At 34.2% G+C, this 24,074-nt stretch overlaps 1 long non-coding RNA gene across 5 annotated transcripts; it reads left to right on the forward strand.

The window, feature by feature from the left end:
* On the forward strand, positions 1-24,008 carry LOC143232819 (uncharacterized). Of its 5 annotated transcripts, none has more exons than XR_013017782.1 (5): positions 1-92; positions 14,977-15,098; positions 18,307-18,464; positions 22,095-22,247; positions 23,705-24,008. It is a non-coding gene; the product is annotated as an uncharacterized LOC143232819 (long non-coding RNA). The 5 variants fall into 5 exon arrangements; XR_013017783.1 differs by lacking the exon at positions 1-92 and adding an exon at positions 5,990-6,168 and having other exon boundaries at positions 14,913-15,098; positions 18,307-21,704; XR_013017784.1 differs by lacking the exon at positions 1-92 and adding an exon at positions 5,990-6,168 and having other exon boundaries at positions 14,913-15,098; positions 18,307-21,704; positions 22,126-22,247.
* Positions 24,009-24,074: the final 66 nt, after the last annotated feature.

Here is a 24,074-nt window from a genome sequence, read left to right on the forward strand (position 1 = left end):
AATCATGCAGCTACGCACACATCAACATGATATGATTTACTTTTCAGCTTGAGCATGGGATAGGTAGACTATTCAACGCCTGTATTGTGAAAGTGAGTATTCTCATGGTTTTCCCATTTTTTCTCCCACCGCAACTAATTTTTTGACATTGGATTATAGATCTCCGTCACCCTGACAAAAGGCTCTTCTGTTGGTTGTCGAAAATGATCGTTAACTCTGGCATTCACCTTGCCAGCTCTACGTTTTGTAAACTTGAAAATTTTACTGTTAGTTTGGTTTAAATTTTAGATTTCATCTTCTATCATTTACAATTTAAATTCTTCCAAGTTACAAACTATTGATATGACTTTTACATATATATACATCACAGAAATTTATATGCAAAAACGGCTCGTTTGGGTTGAGAAAATATTTTACATAGAAGAGCGAACAACGTATCGACCTTCTTCGGTCATCGTCAGGTTCACAAAGAAAGAGGTAACTGACCGGAAGCTGACCACATGCTTGAAAGGGGTTGTGTAAATGAGTGTCGGAATGTAGAGGGCGGTGTTAGATGTTTGAATATATAATTTTATTTATTTATTATATTAATATAGGTATAAAGGCGTTCCTTTATATTGGTTTATACCTATATACCGTTTTTGCATATAAATTTGTCAACAAGTGGGTTTCTCGACATCACTGATTATATACATCACACTTCTGATATTAGAAAAATAGATAATCATCAGGTGTACATATATACATATAATCAAACTATTGATACTTATATATAGACAATCATTAGGTGTACACACATATATGTATATAATCACGCTTCTGATATTTATATATAGATAATCATTAGGTGTACATATATACATATAGTCACACTTCTGATATTTATATATAGACAATCAATAGGCTTACATATATATAGATGTATATTATTACATTAAATAATGGTAAGAGAATATTGAAGATGAAGAACAATATAATCGTTATGATTCGATTTAATAAGGATCTTAATATGAAAGTTAAAAAATATCCTAAAATGAACTACGTTTGAATGAAAATTACGCATATTTGTATCTTTGTTTTCTAGTTTTTCGCTTATAAAATATCTTTGTATCTGAGAGTTTATAAAAATTCAAAACTTGCTAATTACGATCATGAAAACTTTAATACGTCTGCCAGTTCCATTACAATTTGAAGTTTTCAAAATCGGTTTTTTGAACAATGAAGAATTAATGAATCATATAATCCACAATGGCAGTCTGTTGAATATGTTATTCTACTTAATCTTGTTATCTCCGTCATTCTCACGAAACGTCAGTGCTGGATTAAAACTTGTTTATCCGCGCATAACACGAAATTTTAAAACCATAGCTAAAAGTTTAGTCTTAAAATAAACTCAGAAGTTATCATAGGGTGAACGTCCATAATTCTTGATAAAATGATTATTTTTTTCCACAACCCTAAAGCGTTTACACAGCAAACCCTTCCATTAATCAGACTATTTTTGAACTATAAGTTTTAATGGACTGTAAACAGGCGTGAAAGACAAAAACAAAAGGTGAAGCAAATATATGTCAGACAAGTAAATATTAGGATACAAGTTGCAGTGTAGGAATGTAAAAAAAAAATGTTATATTTAAACTTGGTGCCTGAGTTATAGATTTGTGGCACTGGTTTTAGATTCTGAGTTAATAATAGTAATTACGTTGAGTTTGTCAAGGTATGAGTAGCCATACTCATAGGCCTGGCATGGCCAAGCGCGTAAGGCGTGCGACTCGTAATCCGAGGGTCGCGGGTTCGCGCCCGCGTCGCGCTAAACATGCTTGCCCCTCCCAGCCGTGGGGGTGTATAATGTGACGGTCAATCCCACTATTCGTTGGTAAAAGAGTAGCCCAAGAGTTGGCGGTGGGTGGTGATGACTAGCTGCCTTCCCTCTAGTCTTACACTGCTAAATTAGGGACGGCTAGCACAGATAGCCCTCGAGTAGCTTTGTGCGAAATTCCAAAACAAACAAACAAAGCCATACTCATAACATTACTCAAAAGTTATTCATAACCCATCAAGTACATCTAGTCAACAAAGGATTCAAAGACGACTCCTTTTTTTCATTTTTTTTCATCACGTCTTACGGCCATAATGACGAAAGATCGGGCTAGAAAATAGCATGCCTTGACTATGAAATTAAATATTTATGTTTCAAGTCATGTTGCTAGAAAAAGGTGCTTCGAGTTTTCAAGATGTGGGTCTGCTAGAAGAGTAACGGTCAAATCACACCATTCGTCCACAAGAGAGTAGCCAAAAAGTTGGCGGTGGGTGCTGTTGAGTAGTTTTCGTCTTTCTAGCTCATCTATAAATCAAAATTAGAGACGGCTATATGCAAGTAACCATAATGTAGTTTTGCGTAGAATTCTGTAACAAACACAGAAATAAATAAAGATTATTGATATAACGAACGAGGATACAGTAAAAATAACATACTGAATAAAAGTCAGATAGCTAGGGGAGTAATGTAATTCTAGCTTCAAAATAAGTTTGTGACAAAATATCATTTTTTTGTAAATAAATCATGAATGAGTGAAATTATCAGAAGAATAAAATACATATTATTAATTAAGGTCTTGAATGGTTTTAATTAAGACGCATAAAATTGTGGAATGAACTATCGCCTGGAAAAAAAGCATAAACCATCGAATCAGAGTTCATTATCTGGTTACTTCATTCAAAGTTTTATCCCCAAAGTATATTCTAAATTAAGTCCTCGGAAAATTGATTAAACATTTCACTCTTTCCATTTTGCTGAATTTATAAATACTATTGGTTTTGGAATTAAGAAAAAAATATTGATTTCATTGTCCTAACACTAAATTAGTTTATTGTTCATTGAGTTAGAAATTATGATTAAAGTGTATTTTTGAGTATTGTAGGAAGTAATCTGATTAAGAATTATTCAGAATGTATTTTTACAAACCCCTGTATAACGCTGAGATCAACAGGCGGAGTTTCCCCTACAATGTGAAGTTTTGAGATCAACAGGCGGGGTTTCCCCTACAATGTGAAGTTTTGAGATCAACAGACGGGGTTTCTCCTACAATGTGAAGTTTTGAGATCAACAGGCGGGATTTCCCCTACAATGTGAAGTTTTGAGATCAACAGGCGGGATTTCCCCTACAATGTGAAGTTTTGAGATCAACAGGCGGGGTTTCCCCTACAATGTGAAGTTTTGAGATCAACAGGCGGGGTTTCCCCTACAATGTGAAGTTTTGAGATCAACAGACGGGGTTTCCCGTACAATGTGAAGTTTGATAATTTTGCTCGTATACATACATTGAACTAAATTTATGACAGTTGATGTTTCATAACCACTACATATGTTGTCTTGTAGTAGATATACAACTTAACTTCTTTTGTATTTTAATATACAGAAATGTGGAAGTGGGTTTGTAATCTTCCCTGTTTAATGATAATGTTCTAAATTGGGTTTGTTTTGAAAATTGTTGGGCTTATTTTGCTGTCCTTATCTGGAAGTATGGATAGCAGCACGGAAAACAGCTGAAGACATACACTAGACAGATCTTACAGAAGGAGATGAGTGTATTTAAAGAAAAAAAAATGTGGGAATGAGTTTAAGTCAAGTACGTCTTCTGTAGGAAATATTTCTGAAAACTATTGCTTCTCAATAGACGAAACTACGGAAGTGGGCAGTACTTTAACAGTTTTACGTAAATTTCTAATTTAAATGTAGATCTGTTTTGAATTTTTGCGTTTAATATTATAATCATATTTGCTAGACGATCGCACCGTAATAAATACTCATTCAAGATGTATTCCTAAAGTTTTCTGTGTGTCAGTTTTTCTTATAGCAAAGCCACATTGAGCTATCTGCTGAGTCCACCAAGGAGATTCGAATACCTGCGTTGTAGTTTCGTAGACTTACCGCTGTACCAGCGGGGAACAAAGTTTTCTGTCAAGAAACCTTTAATAAACAAATAATCACTTTCATGCTATCACTCGATTTATTGGATCTTATCTATAGGGCTACCAAATGAAAGAAAAGTTCCAATGACATCATGTAATAGGTTTAAAACAGAATTTAAAAAATCAGGAATTATTTTAAACATTTATGTTAGGTGAATCACTTTGTTTTTCCAGTGTTTGAGTGATGTAATAACACTGGTATTAGTTTGTTAAACGTAATTATTTGAGGCGTCTTATATTTTAACTTTAATGTTAATCACGAAGTAGGCCACGTAAAAAACCTGCTATGGAATGTGGCTTTTGAAAATATTACGGCACACATTCTAGACACCTAAATAGATATACGTTTTTTGCATCTTCTTGCTCTTAAACGATGTAGCACATGCACAAAGACCTACTGTAAAATAATGCTCAAACCATTCAAAAACGTGGCTTTAATCTGCACGATGTTGAGAGAAGAAGTAGAAATAATTCTTTTCGTAGTGCATTCTTTTAATATAAATAAATTTAACAACTTTATTCATTATACAGTTTTTCTTGCTTTTTTTGCAAAAGAGATGATAAAACGGATAGTGTTTACTGTACCATGTAATTGTTGAGCGCAAGTACAACGTTTACTGTACCATGTAACTGTGGAGTACAAGTACAATGTTTATTGTGCCATGTAACTGTGGAGTACAAGTAGAATATTAACTGTGCCATGTAAATGTGGAGTACAAGTACAATGTTTATTATGTCATGTAATTGTGGAGTACAAGTACAAATGATTTACCCTATCCAGTTTTCTATCACCTCTGCTGCTTCTATCTAGCAAAACAATTTTTTCTATTATTTATCGTGGCTAGGTGGTTAAGGCAGTTGATTTGCAATATGAATATAGTGGGTTTGAATCCCCATTACCAAACATGCTTATCTTTTCAGCCATGGGTACGTTATAATGGTACGATCAATCCCCCCTATTCGTTGGTAAAAGAGTAGCCCAAGAGTTAGCGGTAGGTAATGTTAACTAGATGCTTTTCCTCTGGTATATTACTTCTACAATAGGGACAGTGAGCACAGATAGCTCTCGTATAACTTTGTGTGTATTTCAAATCATTTATCCAAAGTTTATATACAACTCATGGACACCACCACCAGGAGATAAGATCATCTCTCCCTTTTTTTAACAGGGAAGACAGCTTATCTAGAGTTTATCCTGAATAAATCAAAATAAAAGATTAGTGCTCACGTTTCTAAACAATCCTCAGTAAAGTGTATGCTTCAGTAGCAGTATTTCAGTGTGAAGGTTATTAACTATATAATGAAAGAACTTGCAGATAATTAATGAATCTTTTATAATTTTCGTTTTTGTATTCACACATTTAGTTGTTGTTTTTTAATTAAGCACGAAGCTACACAATGGGCTGTCTGCGCTCTGCCTACCATGGGTATCGAAACCCGGTTTTTAGCGTTGTAAGTCCGCAGACATACAGCTGAGCCACTGGGAGGCACACCCATTTAGTTGACCAGCACTGTTTTACCCATAATTTTTTCTTTACATTTGATGGCTTTTACGGTACAACTATCAAAACTATCAGTGCAACTCGCGACATTTACTTAGTTGAAAGTTTTGTGAAGCATATGAGGCATTTTATCGAAACTACAAATGCTTCTAGTAGAACAAACTGACTTTTCTATACACGCCATACATAACTGACAATTGCACTAGGAACTACACATTAACAAGAGTATAATAGACGCTTTGTAGAAAACAAACAAACAATTGTATGAAGAATAAAATGTAAATACGTAAGATGAATAAGGCACATTTCAACATTATGACATTATTAACAATTATCAGTGGTTCGTCTTGTCTGTATACACAGAAGCGATCATAGCAAAGAGAAAGGGTACAGAAAAATGTAGGTTACCTGCATTAATTACTGAAGTGAAATGATAAAAAAGAAGAAATGTGTAGGTAGACAACCTGTTAACAGCTTATAACCATTTCTAGTGTCCAAAACTGGTTTTTGTTCGATGAATCGGCATAATTAAATTAGTTAGACCAAGGACCTACTTGTAGATTGGATATGCAATGCTACTTGATAAATCGTAATGACACAGGAAAATACATTTCATGAGACCTACACCAGTTCCTGAGTCAGATTAAGCAGAAGAATGGCAGTCATTCCAGAATCTTCAACACAGAAACTCTTTGTGAGTATTTAATGCTATTTTCGCTAGTCTAAAAATATGTAATGGATAATGTGTGAAAATAATACAATGATAAAAAATAACTCTGATGTAGATCTAGTAAGATTTATAGCCGGTTGAAATATATTTTAAAGAAGTTATAACCAGGATGACTAAATTAAATAAAAACTAAACTATGTTCGAGTGTCTTTTACGTAATAGCTTAATGGCTAATTTATTCAATGTAGTGTCCGAGTTAATGACTTTATTAGAAAATTTAATTAGTAAACAATTACGTGCGCAGGATGATAAATTTGATGATTTTGATGCAGAACTTTCTAGAATAATGTTGGAGTTGAAATGATATTGTGGAAAAATATTGGAATTTGTGAATAAGGTCTTATACATTGTTATATTAGTTTCTTTATTTCAAACATAAATTGTTTTAGTAGGTGGTCTGTATTTTCACTACACTACACACACGACTGTCTTCTTGGAATTTTAAATACATTTTTTTTTGTAACTTGTGGAAACTCAATTCTAGCAACTAGCTCTCTCGGTCTCACTTGTTACATACATGTACATTTGTTACATTATTGAGTTAACAGAATTTCCTAACAAATGCATGCTATTCGTGATAACGAGAAACCTACTTCAAGTAAAAATGTATCTCAGGACGGCTGGTATGGGTATTAACACTTTTACCAATAACGCAGAGAACAACGTTTCGACCTTCTTATGTCATCTACTACTTTATTAGTAAAAGTGTTAATACCCATACCAGCCGTCCTGAGATACATGTTATTAAATTATATATTTTTTCAATATATTATTTCATTCTGAACGTTTCTAAATGCCACTAAAAACAGTTCACGAGTTATGAAAATAGATAATAAGTAACAGTAGCAGCAAGAGATGATTGGACTAGCAACTGGTATAGTATGGGCACGCGAACAGTAAACTCTAGTATTCAACGTAAATCATGTCCAGCCATTATGAGAGTACAGGAACTAGGGTCTAAGGCAGTATCAAAAGGAAAATGTAAATGACTGCTAAACTCGTAAAAATGAGATAATGAATAAAAACGATAGGTGATGCCAAAATTCCTGTGAATTATACCCCAGATTACCCGAAAGTTTCGTGGCTACCAAAGTCAGGGAACTAGGAAGTTTTTCATCACTTGACAATCACCCAGAAGAAACAACTTTACAATATATACATATTTAAAGTTCTGGCAACCTATTTAAGTATTTTTATACTGTCCCAGTCAATAACATGTGTAGAATTTGCCACGTTTGCCAAAGCCGATTCACCCGTTTTTAATTTGTCCACTGCATTTTGATGCTCTAAATTTTAAGTTCTTACTCGTCTGTCGAATACAAGTACATGAAATTTTATACACATATATTACATTTATCCCTCAATTCAATTTTATCTTTCAAACAATCTGTTATATGACTCAATTTTAGTTGAGAAGTGACTGTTACTTGGCGTTTCATATATCTCTTAATCACATTACCCATTTTTATTGTGTATAGTTAAACGTAGAGCAAACATATCATTTTCTTGTCTTCCATTTTTGTTGTATGCAATTTAGTACCTCCAGAAATTTGAAGTTTGTTATAATATTCATTATACATTTTTCACATGATTTGAGGTTGCTCTTCTCTATAAATTGCTACCTTTCAAATTTTGTTTATTATAACATAAAAAACTCATCATATGACGAAACATTAATAGCCCTATGAATAAAAAACAAAAATGAGTTTTTTGTGACCATGGATGACACGATTTCACGTGAGGCAACTGAGAATGGCTTCCTGTACACAAAAGTATACAGAAAGCCACTTTCTCTTTTAAAGAACCATCTGAAAAATTTAAACAACCCTTATCTTCAACTTCTAAAATGAATTTTATTGTAGGATTGATCGAACTGAGGTGTTTCTGGAACTCAATTAATATTCCTTTACTACAGTAAAAGCTTTAGAATAAAAAGTAATTCCTCGGATTTATTAACATATATGGTCGGCAATAGAAATTTACTTGAACGATATTGTCAAAGAGAATTGAAGTGACTGGTGGAGTAAAATTGTATTTGTTGTAGATAATAAACATGCACTTGACTAACATACCATTTGTTGTAGATAATAAACATGCACTTGACTAACATACCATTTGTTGTAGATAATAAACATGCACTTGACTAACATACCATTTGTTGTAGATAATAAACATGCACTTGACTAACATACTATTTGTTGTAGATAATAAACATGCACTTGACTAACATACCATTTGTTGTTACGGATGAAGAGATTTATATCTTTTATTTTACACACACTTTATTTTTAGTATGAGCACTACAAATTTATAAGTTGTAAATAAAGCTAGTAATTAGTATATTTAAAACAAAAGCCGATTTATGAGCCTGCGCAATCTTTTATTTACAGTGTCATTAATAACTACCTATAAATACGTAATAGACATTGCAGTAAGGATATTTGTTTTAGGTGGTTGAAGTCTAGGAAAGAATCACATAAAAAACGTTTTTACCATAATTATTCTAATGTACAGATGTTATTATCGATTGATCTTAGATCCAAGATAACCAAAATACTTGCTTTATCCAACTTAAAACAAATACCCTTTTATTAATATAAATTAATTTTCTACTAAATTCTAAGGATACTTCTATGAAAGGATTCTTTGCTTTTAACTACCATTAAACTTTAGGCTATCAAATTTTATTTTTATATTACGTGAAAGGTTTTTATACTATATATAACAGTTGATTAAGTAAATGGTATATAATTCATTAATATCGGGCCCGGCATGGCCAGGTGGGCTAAGGCGCTCGACTCGTCATCTGAGGGTCGCGGGTTCAAATTAGGGCTGTGACGATTACACGATTAACCGGTTACGGTTCGGTTACTGCTCCTAACCGGTTAATCTAAGATTTTTTTTCGAGAAAAATAAACGAGGGAAAACAATACGATTATCGACATTTGCATGTAAATATTCCATTATTTGACCTTGACATTGGTATGTTTGCCTATCGCGATTTTACGAACTGCTTGCCTTTTTGTTTGGTTGAATTTTCGTTGTTGTTGAAAGCCTTTAAGAGTTTTTGTTAACGTTCTGTGCGGCCGTCACGCGCAAATTTCTAGGGCTGTGACGATTACACGATTAACCGGTTACGGTTCGGCTACGAGGCAAAGATTAACCGGTTACAAAAGTCCGTAATCGTCGCAGCCTTAGTTCAAATACTCGTCGCATCAAACATGCTTGCCCTTTCAGCCGTGGGAGCGTTATAATGTGACGATCAATCCTACCATTCGTTGGTAAAAGAGTAGCCCAAGAATTGGCGGTGGGTAATGATGACTAGCTCCCTTCCATCTAGCCTTACACTGTTAAATTAGGGACGGCTAGCGCAGATAGCCCTCGTGTAGCTTTGCGTGAAATTAAAAAACAAACAAACATTAATATTGATATGTTTAATGGCGGGGTTGCGTTGAATGTTGTTAACTTTTTGTAAATGTATATAGAATTAAACGCCTTTGTAGCGCTAATATGCAATGGTTTATTTAAGAATATCTGCGTGAGTTTTTGTTTTATCAGTTTTATTGACTTTTACCTGGGCTGTTCTATCTGTTAGGGAGTTTGATGGCCCGGCATGGCCAAGCGTATTAAGGCGTGCGACTCGTAATCTGAGGGTCGCGGGTTCGCATCCCGGTCGCGCCAAACATGCTTCCCCTTTCAGCCGTGGGGGCGTTATAATGTGACGGTCAATCCCACTATTTATTCGTAAAAGAGTAGCCCAAGTGTTGGCGGTGGGTGGTGATGACTAGCTGCCTTTCCTCTAGTCTTACACTGCTAAATTAGGGACGGCTAGCACAGATAGCCCTCGAGTAGCTTTGTGCGAAATTCCAAAACAAACAAACAAACGAAATTTGATATCCATTTGATAATAATGGGATTTATTTTCAGATGTGTTAATTTATGCTTAATGGCGTTGTGCCAACCGCTGTCAAATGTTTTTTAACATCTAAAAATACACCTATGGTTACCTGATTGTTATTAAAAGCTTTGTAGACTGATTCAGTGAGTCGTGTGAGGTGATCTATTGTTTGTCTGTTTTTCCTGGAGGCATTTTGAGATTCCGGAAGAATATTATTTGTTTCACAGAAGTGAAGAAGACCATTTGAGAGAATTTTCTCCATCAGTTTGCCAAGGCAACTTGACAGACTGATAGGACGAAAATTATCTGGATTTGTCTTGTTTGTTTGTTTCTTTGGAATCGTGGTGATGATGGCTTTTTTCCATGTGTCGGGGTAATAACCAGTTGTTAATGAGATGTTCATGATGTTTGTGAGGTGTTGTAATAGGAGACTAGAGTATTTTGTGAGAATAATGTTTGGTATTTGGTCGTGTCCGGGGGAAGTGTTTTTCAAGTTTTTAATGTTAATTTTGAGTTCAGTGATACTAATTTTCCTATTGATTGAACTTGAGTAGTTTTCTAATGTCTCGCCAGGGAATTGTGGTGTGAATGAAGATTGATTTGTGTGTACGTAGTTGTTAACATGTTGTTGGTGTTATATGTTAAAATCGACTGAATTTAGGTTGCTGAAGGAGGATTCGTAGAAGTCGGCTAATAGGTCGGCTTTTTCCGAGTCTTTGCGATTATGTTGTTGTGTGTGATGTGTTGAAGTAAGTAATTTGTGTTTTTGTCGGAAGAAATACTCTTGAATTTTTTCTAAAATTCTTTTGGATTGTTCTTGTTTTTTTCAAAGCTACAAAAGTCATACCAATTTATTTCTTTTGCTATTTTAATCTGTTGTTTAATTTTTGCATTTGTTCTGTTAAACTATATTTTGATGGTCGGATCACGTGTTATAAAGTATGTTCGTCTTAACTGCCTGCGTTCGATTATTAGTGCGTTGTTGTTTTGAATTAAGCACAAAGCTACACAATGTGGTATCTGTGCTCTGCCCACCACGGGTATCGAAACCCGGTTTTTAGCGTTGCAAGTCCACAGACATACCGCTGAGCCACTGGGGGGCGATTATCAGTGCATGAATTTCCGGTGTTAGAATCCATTGATAACACTGGGGAACACTCATCTTGTTGCATTTAAAAAAAGACCTTTCTATAGTCAATTTGAGTGTGTTGATTTCAAATCTGAAGTTGGTTTTTGTCTGCAAGCTACAGATTTTATGCAATTTGACATTTTTATTTATTTTTTAATGTTTCGTTATTATAGGAAATTATAGAAATAGCTTATCAATTTGTTTGTGTATTTTATTCAGGTATGAATTTGCGTTTGTAACTTTTGCGTTTGTACACTTCATCTGGACAATCTCGTTTAATGCTCCAACAGTAGTCAGCCATCATACTTTTGTCCCAGCGCCCTTGGTAGCGTTCTTCCATGACCTTTAGGTCTTGGTGGAATCGTTCTCCTTGTTCGTCACTCACAGCCCCCAGGTTGTCAGGGAACTTATCAAGGTGGCTGTTCAAAAAATGGACGTGAAAATGCTTATACATGGTTTACGCAAGTTCACATTTGTACAATTTCATTAACCTCAAATTGCATACAAACTAGAGCTTGTAGAGAAAAACTAATTTCAGATTTGAAATCAGCGCCTAAAACTCCTTCAGAATCAGTTAAAATATCCAATGCAACTCAAAGTTACTGAAAAAGTGTTCCCCAGTGTTATATGAGTGTTTTTTTTTTCTTTGTTTTAGGGATTGTGTTGTTGATAGCTTTATGTATGGCTTCTGTAACTTGATTAACATAGTTGTCTAATTCTGTTTTGTTGTTAGCATGAATTAAGTGTAGTAGATAGGAATCTAGTGAAGCGTTAAAAATGAGCCAATTTGTTTTAGTGTATGTTTACACTGAGGGAGTCATGTACCTCGCAGTGGGTGAATCATGCAGGAAATGGGGAAATGGTCACTGGTAATTTCATCATGTACACTAAAGTTAGAGATTCTGTTTACTATATCCTTGGGAACTCTGATGAAATCGAGTACGTCGTATGAGCCGTTGGCAACTGAAAAGTGTGTAGGAGTATTGTCGTTTATTAGGTGCATGTTGTTTATAGAAAGAAAGTTTTTTATAACTGACCCTCTATGTGAATTTCTGTTTCCTCTTAGTTCTGTGTGTGGGGAATTAAAGTCCCCTATGATAATTGGTTTTGGATAACGATTAACTCATTTCTGTAAGAAGTTAAGGTCGATGTCTTTTGTAGGTGAACAATATATGGCTAGGATTAGGATTGTTAGCCGGTTGTTAAAGTGTATGTTGCAAAAAACTGTTTAAAAAAATTGTTTTCTATAACAGTTCTTTTGGATGATTCATATAAAGCTAATGATTGCAGCAACTAATATGTTTGGGCTACGAAATAAATTATTGACGTTATTTACATTCAATATCATTATGTTTAATAAGATTCTTTTTATTTTTTCAATTTAAATTAAAATGAACAACAAAACAGAACTTGTAGCTTGTACTATATAGAGATAAATATATTTCAAACACGATACAACATTTCCCACCATCCCAAGGATTTCATCGTGTGATATACTTAAATTTTGAATGAAAGATATGGGTTTGGTTTGTTTTGAATTTCACGCAAAGCCACACGAGGGTTATCTGCTCTAGCTGCCCCAAATTTAGCAGTGTAAGTCTAAAAGAAAGGCAACTAGTTATCACAAACTCTAGGGCTACACTTTTACCAACGAATAGTGGGATTGACCGTTACACTATAACGTTCCAGGACTAAAAGGGCAAGCATGTTTGGTGTGACGAGGATTCAAACCCCCGACCATCAGATCATGAGTTGATCACCTTAACCACCTAGCCATGCTGGGCCGAAAGATATGATAGGCTTGAAAAAAATTATAATATTAATTGAGTACCCTGACCACGAAATTTCCATTAGATAGTTTGAATTGCGGAATATATTTTGGGAATGCTATTTTGAGTAATGTTTCAACTGAACAATACAAACTCTTCTTATAGTGCTACAAACAATGTTACCGTACCCCAATATTAAGGTATATAAAGAACTTAGAAATGTCATGACCCTTTTTTTTGCTTGAGTCTTTCTACTGTTTATTATTTTATAAGTTACAGAACATGTAGGCACTGCTCTCACAAATTGCTATTAATCACATATTTACTTGTTCATGGCATCAGAGACGACATGAAGAGAAATTTTGAAAAAAAAGTGTGTATTAACTAGTAGTTGGGTGAGAAACGCATGATAGGTGTGCATACCACAATGTAGTAAACTCAATGCTTAATGCTAGATTATTTTATTGAAGTGATTTTTTTATAGAAAGATTAAAAGTAGATATGAATCTATGAGAAATTTAGCTGTAACTAAAATTAAACTTAACGTGCGTGTCAACTCATAAAACATATTTTGCAATCTCTGAGAGTACAAGCAATAGTAAACAAATAAATATTCTACTTTAATAAAGAAGTCTATTAAAATAACTATTACTCTTTCCGACAAGAGGTCATACATATTTGTGTTAAATATTCCTAATGCATTTCATCAAATAGTTCTTTAAAGAAATATGAAGAATGGTTAACAGTATGCCATACATGACTAGTCAGTATCCAGAAAAAGTTTACACTTCACCACGAATCGTTGCAGTTAAAATATTATAAAATGAATTTTACAATATCCAGTCTGGTAAAGAACGAAAATACAAAGACAAAAATGCATTGGAAGTAGTCTTATAATTATTTTATCACAGCTGAAAAGTAAACCAAATGTTTGTTTGATACACCAAGACATTGTTTTTATAAATCCATGTTGAGCTAAGCCAGTCTTTCTTAAGTGTTTTGCTTGTTTAAGTTTCGATCACATTTTTAAAAAATGTAAACCCGCCCTACAACCGTAATTACGAATGAGGTAAAAACAACTCGACTTACATTGAAACTAATTTACGAAGGTTACAACGTGCATTCAGGAACGTCATCCGGTCTTCATTCGCATTAGTGTTAATAAATTTGTTTGTTTGTCTACAAACTCCACTTGTACTTTTCAAAACATTGTTTGTTCCTGTTTTTCTTCAAGCAGGACCAAACTTGGCAGGCTTTTGGAGTGGCTCTTGGAGTGTCCTTATTTATATGTCGTTATCTTTAGTCCTTTAAGGAGCACTGAGGGAGCTAAAAGGCTCCCAGAATGTCATCCAGCCATGAGGGGAAGTCTAGGAGTTGTTCTCTGTGGCCCTAAATCCAAATATGGCATTTTATTTTGTGTTTCTAGGGAGTCATATTTAAAACTATGCTTATACCTTCACTCATGAGCTAATCGGACCAAACGTTACACCTGTACTCAGATAACACCCTTAACTGTCCTGTTTTCGTGTACGAATCCCCTTTGGAACAGTTACAGAAGTAATTGAATTCGAGCTTTATCAGTATACTGGTGTCTCCGTAATTGGCTAGAAGGTATTTAAACGCGGTATCAGAGTACGAATATTTTATAATAATTAAAATAAATGCTTAAAATACGTTGAATAACGTGATATTTGGAGGAGATTTAATAAGAGGAAAGAGGTGGACGATATTCAGCATAGAAACCGAAGCGACCTCAATTTATATAGATACAGTCCATGAAAATTCTAAATCCAGAACAAATTTACTTTGATTTCTTTGTATAAATTATATCCGGTAGACCAACAATTTAAGTTATTTGATTTTTTTCAAGTGTTAAAGTACACAGTATTTATATACAGTTTTATTCTTTAAGAAAAGGGACTCAGGGTAGAGTGTTAGGCGACTCGAGTTTTAAACTACATGTTATATATTCGAAGTAATCGACGAGACTACGACAGCTGGGAACGAGAGCATGGCGCCTACGGCTGGGGTTGGAATGATGTCTTTCCTTATTTTTTAAAAGCAGAAGACAACAGAGACGCTTCATTGGCAAATAATGGTAGGTTAAGTTTCCTTTCATATTATTTAATTATCCGTGAGAACCCACTTGTAGAAAAAAATATATATAATATATATATATAATAAAAACGGCTGATTTGAGTTGAGAATTTTTTTTATGTGGTGGAGCAAACAACCTTTCGACCTCCTTCGGTCATCGTCAGGTTCACAATGAAAGAAAGAGGTAACTGACCGATAGCTGACCACATGTTTGAAGGCGGTTGTGTAATTGAGTGTAGGAATATAGAGGGCGTGATTAGATGTTTCATTATATTTATTAATATAGGTATAAAGGTGTTTCTTTGTATTTGTTTATTTTGGGCTTAATTTGTTGTATAAGTAAGGCTTCTTTGATTTTGCGTTTGTTTATGTTTGTTTCTTTATTTAGTATTTGAGTGTTTCCTATGGTTATGTTGTGTTTATTTGACTTGCAGTGTTGAAAAACGTGTGAAGGTGACTTTCTTTGTTCTTTGAATCTGGTTTCCATTTTTCTACTTGTTTCTCCAATATAGAAGTCATGGCAGTTATCACATTGTATTTTATAAATAATGTTAGTGTGGTGTTTGTCAGTGTAGTTTTTACATAGTATAGACCTCAGTTTTGTGTCTGGTTTTTGTGTTTTATAAATAATTAAAAATTTATATTTTCCAAAAAACCTAAAAACAATATCTTAAAGGATCTTTTTAAAGAATTTTCTCACAAAACTATCAACATAATATCACAAAACAAAAACTAAAAAACAGTCTTACAAAATGAGACATGATACCATTAAAAACCTAAAACAAGACAAAAACAGAAATTCCAGAAGCGAATAAAGAAAACGCTATAATCATAATGAATACAAATGAACACACCCAAAAAACTGAAAAACATTTTATCAGGCACAAACAAATTTAAACCAATACACACAAATCAAACAAAGACACACGAAACGCAACTAAACAAAATACTACTAAAAATGAAAAAAAGCCAACGCAATTTCAAAAACACTTTATTCCTGCCTACGCAAGACCGACTCACGCACACCCCAAATATACGGCATCCCCAAACCTTATAAACCAGATTGTCCATTACGACCAATAATGTCCACATATGAATCGTTTAATTACAATCTTGATAAGTACATAACATGGGCATTCTCCAAATATGTAACATCAGCCAGCTCATTCATCAAAGACTCTTTTAAATTCAAGTCTAATCTTAATCAACTTAATCATAAAGCCTTAATGGCCAGTTTCGATGTTATATCCCTCTTTACAGAAGTCCCGACCGCTGAAGCCTGCAAGATAGCCTTGGAACTCTATATCCGAGACCCTAACCCATCAATAGACATTCCCAGCAACCAATCAGCAACCCTCATAGAATTCACCACAATGAAGACAAACTTCATGTTCAACAAACACAAGTATATACAAACAAATGGCTTAAGCATGGGCAACCCAGTATCACTAGTTCTAGCCAATATTTTTATGACACAAGTTGAAACACAAGCAATTAACACAGCATTACATCCACCACTATACTGGTACAGATACGAAGACGACACGATTGCGGGATTCACATCTACAGAACACACACTTAATTTTTCAATCACATTAACTCTAAACATTCCAACATTAACTTCACATGTGAACAGGAAAAAAGCAATTAAATATCATTTTTTAACCTCAAAATTACATGAACCGACACACAATTCAAAACAGAAATCCACCGAAAAATCACCCATACTGGACTATATATTTCTTGGGACTCAGCACATGAAACAAAACAAAAACTCAACATACTAAGAAACCAAATAAACACAGCCATAGAACTATGCTCACCAGATAAAATTAACGACGAATTAGACAAAATAAAACAATACTTCATCAATATCAATAAGTTTCCTCCACAAACCGTAGAAAACATTATACGCACACACCTAGACAAAAAGCAAAATCAACCAACAAAAGTAAATATATCTCACGAATCAAAAACTCACGAAACCATATACGGCTGCATACCATGTATTCCCGACATCAGTAAATAATAACCAAAATTTGGCAAAAACTAGTAACAAAATATGACATTCCAGTTAATACCAAATATATTCAAAAACCAGGCACAAAACTAAGATCTATACTATGTAAAAACTATACTGACAAACACCACACCAACATTATTTATAAAATACAATGTGATAACTGCCACGACTTCTATATTGGAGAAACAAGTAAAAAAATGGAAACCAGATTCAAAGAACACAAAAGTCACCTACCCACGTTTTCGAACACTGTAAATCAAATAAACACAACATAGAAACCATAGAAAACACCCAAATACTAAATAAAGAAACAAACGCAAAATCAAAGAAGCCTTACTTATACAACAACTCAAGCCCAAAATTAACCAATACAAAGGAACATCTTTATACCTATATTAATAAATATAATCAAACATCTAAGCACGCCCTCTACATTCCTACACTCAGTTACACAACCCCCTTCAAACATGCAATCAGCTGTCGGTCACTTACCTCTTTCTTTCTTTGTGGACCTGACGATGATCGAAGAAGGTCAAAACGTTGTTCGCTCCTCTACATAAAAAAATTTTCTCAAATCACACCAGCCGTTTTTACACATATATTATTTAATTATATTCCAAACAACAATTACCATTAAGCAGTAGTAGAAATGAAAATAATTCAATAGAATTAGCTTTAAGGAGGATTGAAAATAAGTGTGCTGTATCAGTTAACACCCAAACGACATCCTCAGCTTCATGAAAGGTGCCACATTTCCTGACTGATTGTTACTGTGATTTTGTTTCACGTTTGTCCGCAACATTGGTATATAATTCCGTATGTTTTAGATATTTTTGTAATGATATGTTTGAATCGTATAAACATTAGTACCACAACGAAGCAAGTTTAGTTGATTTGCCGTCATATGTACTCCAGCCTGCACTAACACCACAATACCATTGTACTCACATATATTCTTGCAGTCGTAAAGGTTTGAAATTGTGTTTCTAGTTACATAACAACCTTCGTATAACAGATGTTTATCTTTTAGTGCTAACTATGTTATTTCACTTAAAGTTGTGAAAGCACCTTTACAGGAAGATATCATCTTATTTTCAGCATTAATAAAACATATCTAATGTATGTCAATAGTACTTCATGCAATATAACCCTCATATTTTTGTACTCGTATATTTTTATATACAAGATTTCATGGGAGAGGAGGCTACCTCACTGTATCCACTCCATCTCATGTCATGCCTTTAGCATATGCATTTATTAAAGCTGGAAAAACCTTTGGCTATCCTAACATCGACCTTAATGGATTTAGACAGTCTGGCAAGTTACAGGAACAGCTTCTAAATGGTCAGTATAGAGTATGCAATTATAGAAAAAAAAAAAGTTAAATGCATATGTGTTTTATGTTTTTTCATAACTGTAACAACATGGTAAGATTATCACTCTATCATATTAATTAAGTCAATTACTTCATTCACCTAATGAAAACATTTTGTTTTGCTTTCGTTGTTGCTGTTTTTAGTCTATAAAACAACCGGTGGAAACATATTTATAAGAGTTATAACTTTTCAAGATATCAGTTTCAGTGCAAAAATTTTTTTTGATCATATTATCTGATCATGATATATTTATCTGTAAATAGACAAATTTATCGATTTAGATAAATTTTTATCTATAATTCATTTATCTGTAATAGATTTACTGTTGTATATTTATTTTAGTGCCTAAGGTTTTGTCTGTATAGTTTTTTGTATGTGACGTATATTCTTGACTGTGTATTGCGTAAGTCCCGCCTGTTCTCAAAATCTATAGAAGGTTCTTGAGCGTAAGAATAAACAAAGTACTAGGTGTGTGTGTAATATTAGTGACTGACAGTATTGTTGCCAAATGCACTTTAGTGAATGTTCTATAGTCTCGTGTGATGGGTATATAAAAACTGACATGCCGAAAGGAAAATAGGAGTTTTATTATTGGTCAGTAACGCCTCAGAAACTACAATTGTAATTAACGCCTATTAATCAAAAAACTACAGAAGTGGATCATGAACGTTTATAAATTTCGAACCTTACAAACCGTTCAACTTCAGTTATTATTTCTATGAGGACATTAAAATTTTCGCCGGTAAAAGTCAAACGTGCGAGGCCAATCAAGCTATTTAGCTAAAGCGATATGTAACAATATAAACTCAGAATTAATTTGCTCGTCGTTGACTTGGACTATTGATAAAATATTCAGTTCTAGACTGGATATCAAATTCAGTATTGTTTGCAAATTTGGATAACTCTTTTATATAAACCATTATTTGTAATAACTGTATATTTGTGTTAAAAAAGAAAGTTGTGTGTACAATTTTGTTAGCAAATATCGTAAATTTGATACATATTAATATATAATTAACTTCTAAATTCAAATTTACGGTTATTTGAAATAGTATAATATGATAAATCGGAAACTTGTCCGAAATAAATTATAATACGTAACATATCACAGTCTTCTAGCATGGTCTGGTCTTGTGATCTAAAGATCGCGGGTTCGAATCCCCTTTACACTAAACATGCTCGCTCTTTCAGTCGTGGGGAAGTTATAAAGTTATGATTAATGCCACTATTCGTTGGTAAAAGAGTAGCCCAAGAGATAGCGTTGGGGTGGTGATGGATGATTAGCTAACACTCCGCTAGTCTTACGCTGCTAAATTAAGGTCTGCTAGCGCAAATAGCCCTCGTGTAACTTTGTGCAAAATACAAAAATCAAACCATTCTAGCATTATTTATAAGTACAATGTTTTGACTAAAATACTGTTCTAATGGGATGAATTAAATAAATATCTTCATACTCGTCAAGTCAGCCTTAATTTATTTTGAGTTTGTTTGTTTTTTTAACTTCGCGCAAAGTTACACCACGGCTACCTGCGTTTGCCTTCACTAATTTAGCAGTATAAGATTAGAAAAAAGGTAGCTAGTCGTCACCACCCACCGCCAACTCTTGGGCTACTTTTTTGCCAACGAATGGTGGGATTGATTGACCGTAACATTATAACGCACCCACGGCGGAAAGAGCAACAAGCATGTTTCATGCGACAAGGATTCGAACCCGTGACCCTCAGCATACTAGTCGAGTGCTTTAACCATCTGGCCATTTATTATTTTAAACTTGGTAGTAGTTTAGGTTTTAAAGACCTTAGGGGAGACCCCTAAGGCAAACCTGGGACGCTCAGAAACTTCTGTTTCTCTTCAGCCCCGCACATGACCCCCCCCTCCCCGTCATTAAGAAGAGTAGGATAAACATTTGGTTGCTTTGAGTCTTGACAGATTTCTGGTGTTTGACTTGGGGTTATTGGGATGTTGCTGTAAAGGAGACCAGATGAGCTGGAGGGGAAAAGGAGGAAGGAGCACTATTGTGAAGGGGAGAAATTGAGCAGAGTAAGGAAACAGATAGATGTGGTTGCAGCATGAGTGAAAGTAATACAGGGTAACGGACCTCTTTTCAGGGCCTGGGTACATAAGTACCCATAATCTGGGCCCATCTTGATTTTAATCGTTATTAGAATGTTTAGCATATTTGGTTGATTCAAAGTCGTACATTAACGGAAAACAATAAAAAATTTTTCACGGAAGCTGAAACTAATCGTTTTTATAGAACTTCACCACAGATCAATAGCATGTGCATTAATTTTTTTACCTTATGTTCTACATAAAATATGTCAAGATCAATTTCTGCGTTAGCATAAAAGTTGGTTTTTATTGAAATGTTCTTGTATACAGTAAAGAGTTTGTTTTTTACTTATCAAGGGTCGTCTGTAATTGAAGCAAACTCTAAATGGCTTCTTGCCGAGTTTGTGATGTTTACTGTATCTAAATATCATTGCATCTCATAACAGTTATTTAGGTGGTTTGATAATGCAGAGCTTCATGAAAGTCTCAACCCAGGAATTACTTCTTTAAAGCTTGGAATCAATGCACTTTCTTTCTGTAGGTGCCGATAAATGTACGACATGCCAAATACGAATATATTTTTTTATTTATCTTAATTTATTACTTTATTATTCTCATTAAGTAACGTTCGTGTCTATTATAATTTTTGTAAGGTAGTCATAGATCAAAATGTAGAGGATTTTCTGATGCCAGATGTTTATTAATTTGTGGAAAGATTGTCTGAAACTTCATTTAATTCTCTTTCATAAGCATCAATGTAAAACTGTTGGATCAAAGACACTGTTCTAATAATATCAGCCCCCCGCTAGTACAGCGGTATGTCTCCGGATTTACAACGCTAAAATTAGGGATTCGATTCCCCTCGGTGGGCTGAGCAGATGGCCCGATGTGGCTTTGCTATAAGAAGAACCAAAACAAAAAACAAATATCAGTTAAATGAATCTCTCAACACTTAATCCACGTGTTTTGAAATTAAATACTCAATGCTAAGTCTAACCCGTGTATTGAAGTTAAAATTATAAATCTAAACATAAGGTATGTAATTATTGTATTTTTTTTCAACAAGTTTTACAGTTTCAGAGAAAGTGACGCCTATCCAAAGGACAGTTTGTGTTATGGAAGCAATATGACACATTTGCCCATAATATTAAACAAGGTAAAATATTAGGTACAAAGATTGCTAAATTTCCATCATTTTGCAAAGAATAATTAAAAGACGAAATGAAATAAAAAAGAAATAGAATATTTGCGAAAAACCTGTATAACTTCGTAAGAAACCGTATTGTTACAATTATTGTACCATCCTTTTCTTTTTCAAAATTCATTTCGTCCATTAATTCTTTTTTACAAAATTTCGGAACTTTAGTAATTTAAAAATTTTGCCCGTTAATATGTTTTAAATTAATAAACAAATACGTATTTTTTTTGTCATGAAATCATTGTGTTTTGTATCACTCAAATTTCTGTAAAGGATGATACAACTATTTATTATATCGTTCATTTGCAAGTTTTCCTATTCTTTAACTTAAATACATGTTTTACAAAGATATTAAAAATTTTCAACTGTGGTCCTGGAGGGTTTGCCATCCCACAAAGAACAACCCGAAGAGGAGCACGATGCAATACGGCAAAGAAGTAACTGAGACCAGCAAGTAGACGGCCTAACCTTGATATTGTTACATTTGCGTTCGTCACCAAGGTAAGAAATTGTTCTACACTTTAAATTTTATTCTTGAAAGGTTTTTTACAATACTATTACTCTTCTAGCTAAATTTCGATGACAAGTTGCGAGCACGAGCGGTGACTTAGACAAATTTAGAATCACGCACGCGGTCTTTGCAAGAAAGGAAGTCGTTCTCTGCGCTGGCACCGTAAACTCACCACAACTTTTGATGTTGTCAGGAATTGGGGCAAAAAGACACCTAGAATATCATGGTGTATGTATAGTTTGTAGTAGAATAAGTTTGAGGCAGGTTCAGTTATTGTTACGTAAATCAAAATAAAATGTTTATTGTAATTTAAAACTTATCCAGATGGTGAATAGCGAATTGCAATGAACTAAGTATTATCGAATTGAAGACGTAATATTAACTGTATATGATATAACTTATTTAATGCTCCTTATCCGTGCTAATAAAGTTACATCACTACAGAGAAACCCCTTTAAAGCAGCCACCTTCGGGACTGAGACAAACTGGCCTGATTAGAGGGGTTCCACTGTACATAATTAGGGATTATGTAAACAAAAAAGGGACTGTGATTGAATGACCGCTTTCAAGGAGTGACCGAATCTGAGAGATGGCCGCTTAGAGAGGTTCCACTGTATTAGTGGACTTTAATTCTAAAAGAGCAATGAAAATCATAGATGAAGCTGGTTTGGTTTGTTTCTAGCTGTTCATTAAATTGATATGAATAGGCAAACAACAGTTTATTGGCATAACGAAGTGATTTATTTAAGGTGGAACATGCGACATATTTTAATAGAACATTGCAGACCGTGCATGCCTAGATGGTTAGAGCGTTCGAGTCGTAATATAGGGGTAGCGGGTTCGAGTCCTCGTCACACCAGATATGCCCTCCTTTTAGCCGTGGGGGCGTTATAATGTGAGGTCAAAAGAGTAGCCCAAGAGTTGACGGTGGGTGGTGATGACTAGTTGCCTTTACTCTAGTCTTACACTGCTAAATTAAGGATGGCTAGCGCAGATAGCACTCGTGTAGCTTTGCGAGAAATTAAAAAAAACAACACTGTTTTATTCAGTCAACAGCATCCAAACACAGTATTTAGGTCTATTGTAATTGAATATTGACAGTATACAGATAAACATAAATTTGATGCAAATATAGGTTTAATTATTTTCTCTCTGCAACCGAGGCCCTAAAGTGTGGATCGCGATGTTTTGTTGTTATGGGGGCGAACAATATATCCACGAACCACAATCCGACGCCCTAAAAATCTTGTCACGCCCAGTCCCTACAGACAAATCAAACTCTTATTAAAAAAAAAAAGAAGAAAAAAGCCATTATTTATCTGCCATGTGAACAGGAACTGTTCACAACTGGGATTAACTTATACGTTGTTGATAATTTTGTTATTAAATAACTTGTGTCACATTAAATATTTGCTTTTTATTGATATAGTTTTGTCCATATTTTCAGATACTAACTCTAGTGGATCTTCCGGTTGGAAAGAACCTTCACGACCATGTTTTCCCAGGAGCCTCGGTTTTCATTGTTGACCAACCGGTTATAGTTTTCTTACCGAGAGTAATTAAATCCTCAATTATTGTTAAATATTTCACGAAGGGAAAAGGTTGTAAAACGAGCAACGATTTTAGCTTAAATTTGATAATATATAGACGTATCCTGAATTGCTATGGTTAGCATTTTAATCAAGTTATGTATTTGAAATCTGTTTTAATATCAAACTACAGTGCCTATAGTGGTGGCTTTATAAAATAAATGAGTTGTTAATTTATACGTTAATAAGTCAAATAATAGGAAAAATGTTGGTTGTCATTACAATCCA

This window comes from Tachypleus tridentatus, chromosome 11, assembly GCF_004210375.1.
Source record: "Tachypleus tridentatus isolate NWPU-2018 chromosome 11, ASM421037v1, whole genome shotgun sequence".
Classification (NCBI taxonomy): domain Eukaryota; kingdom Metazoa; phylum Arthropoda; class Merostomata; order Xiphosura; family Limulidae; genus Tachypleus; species Tachypleus tridentatus.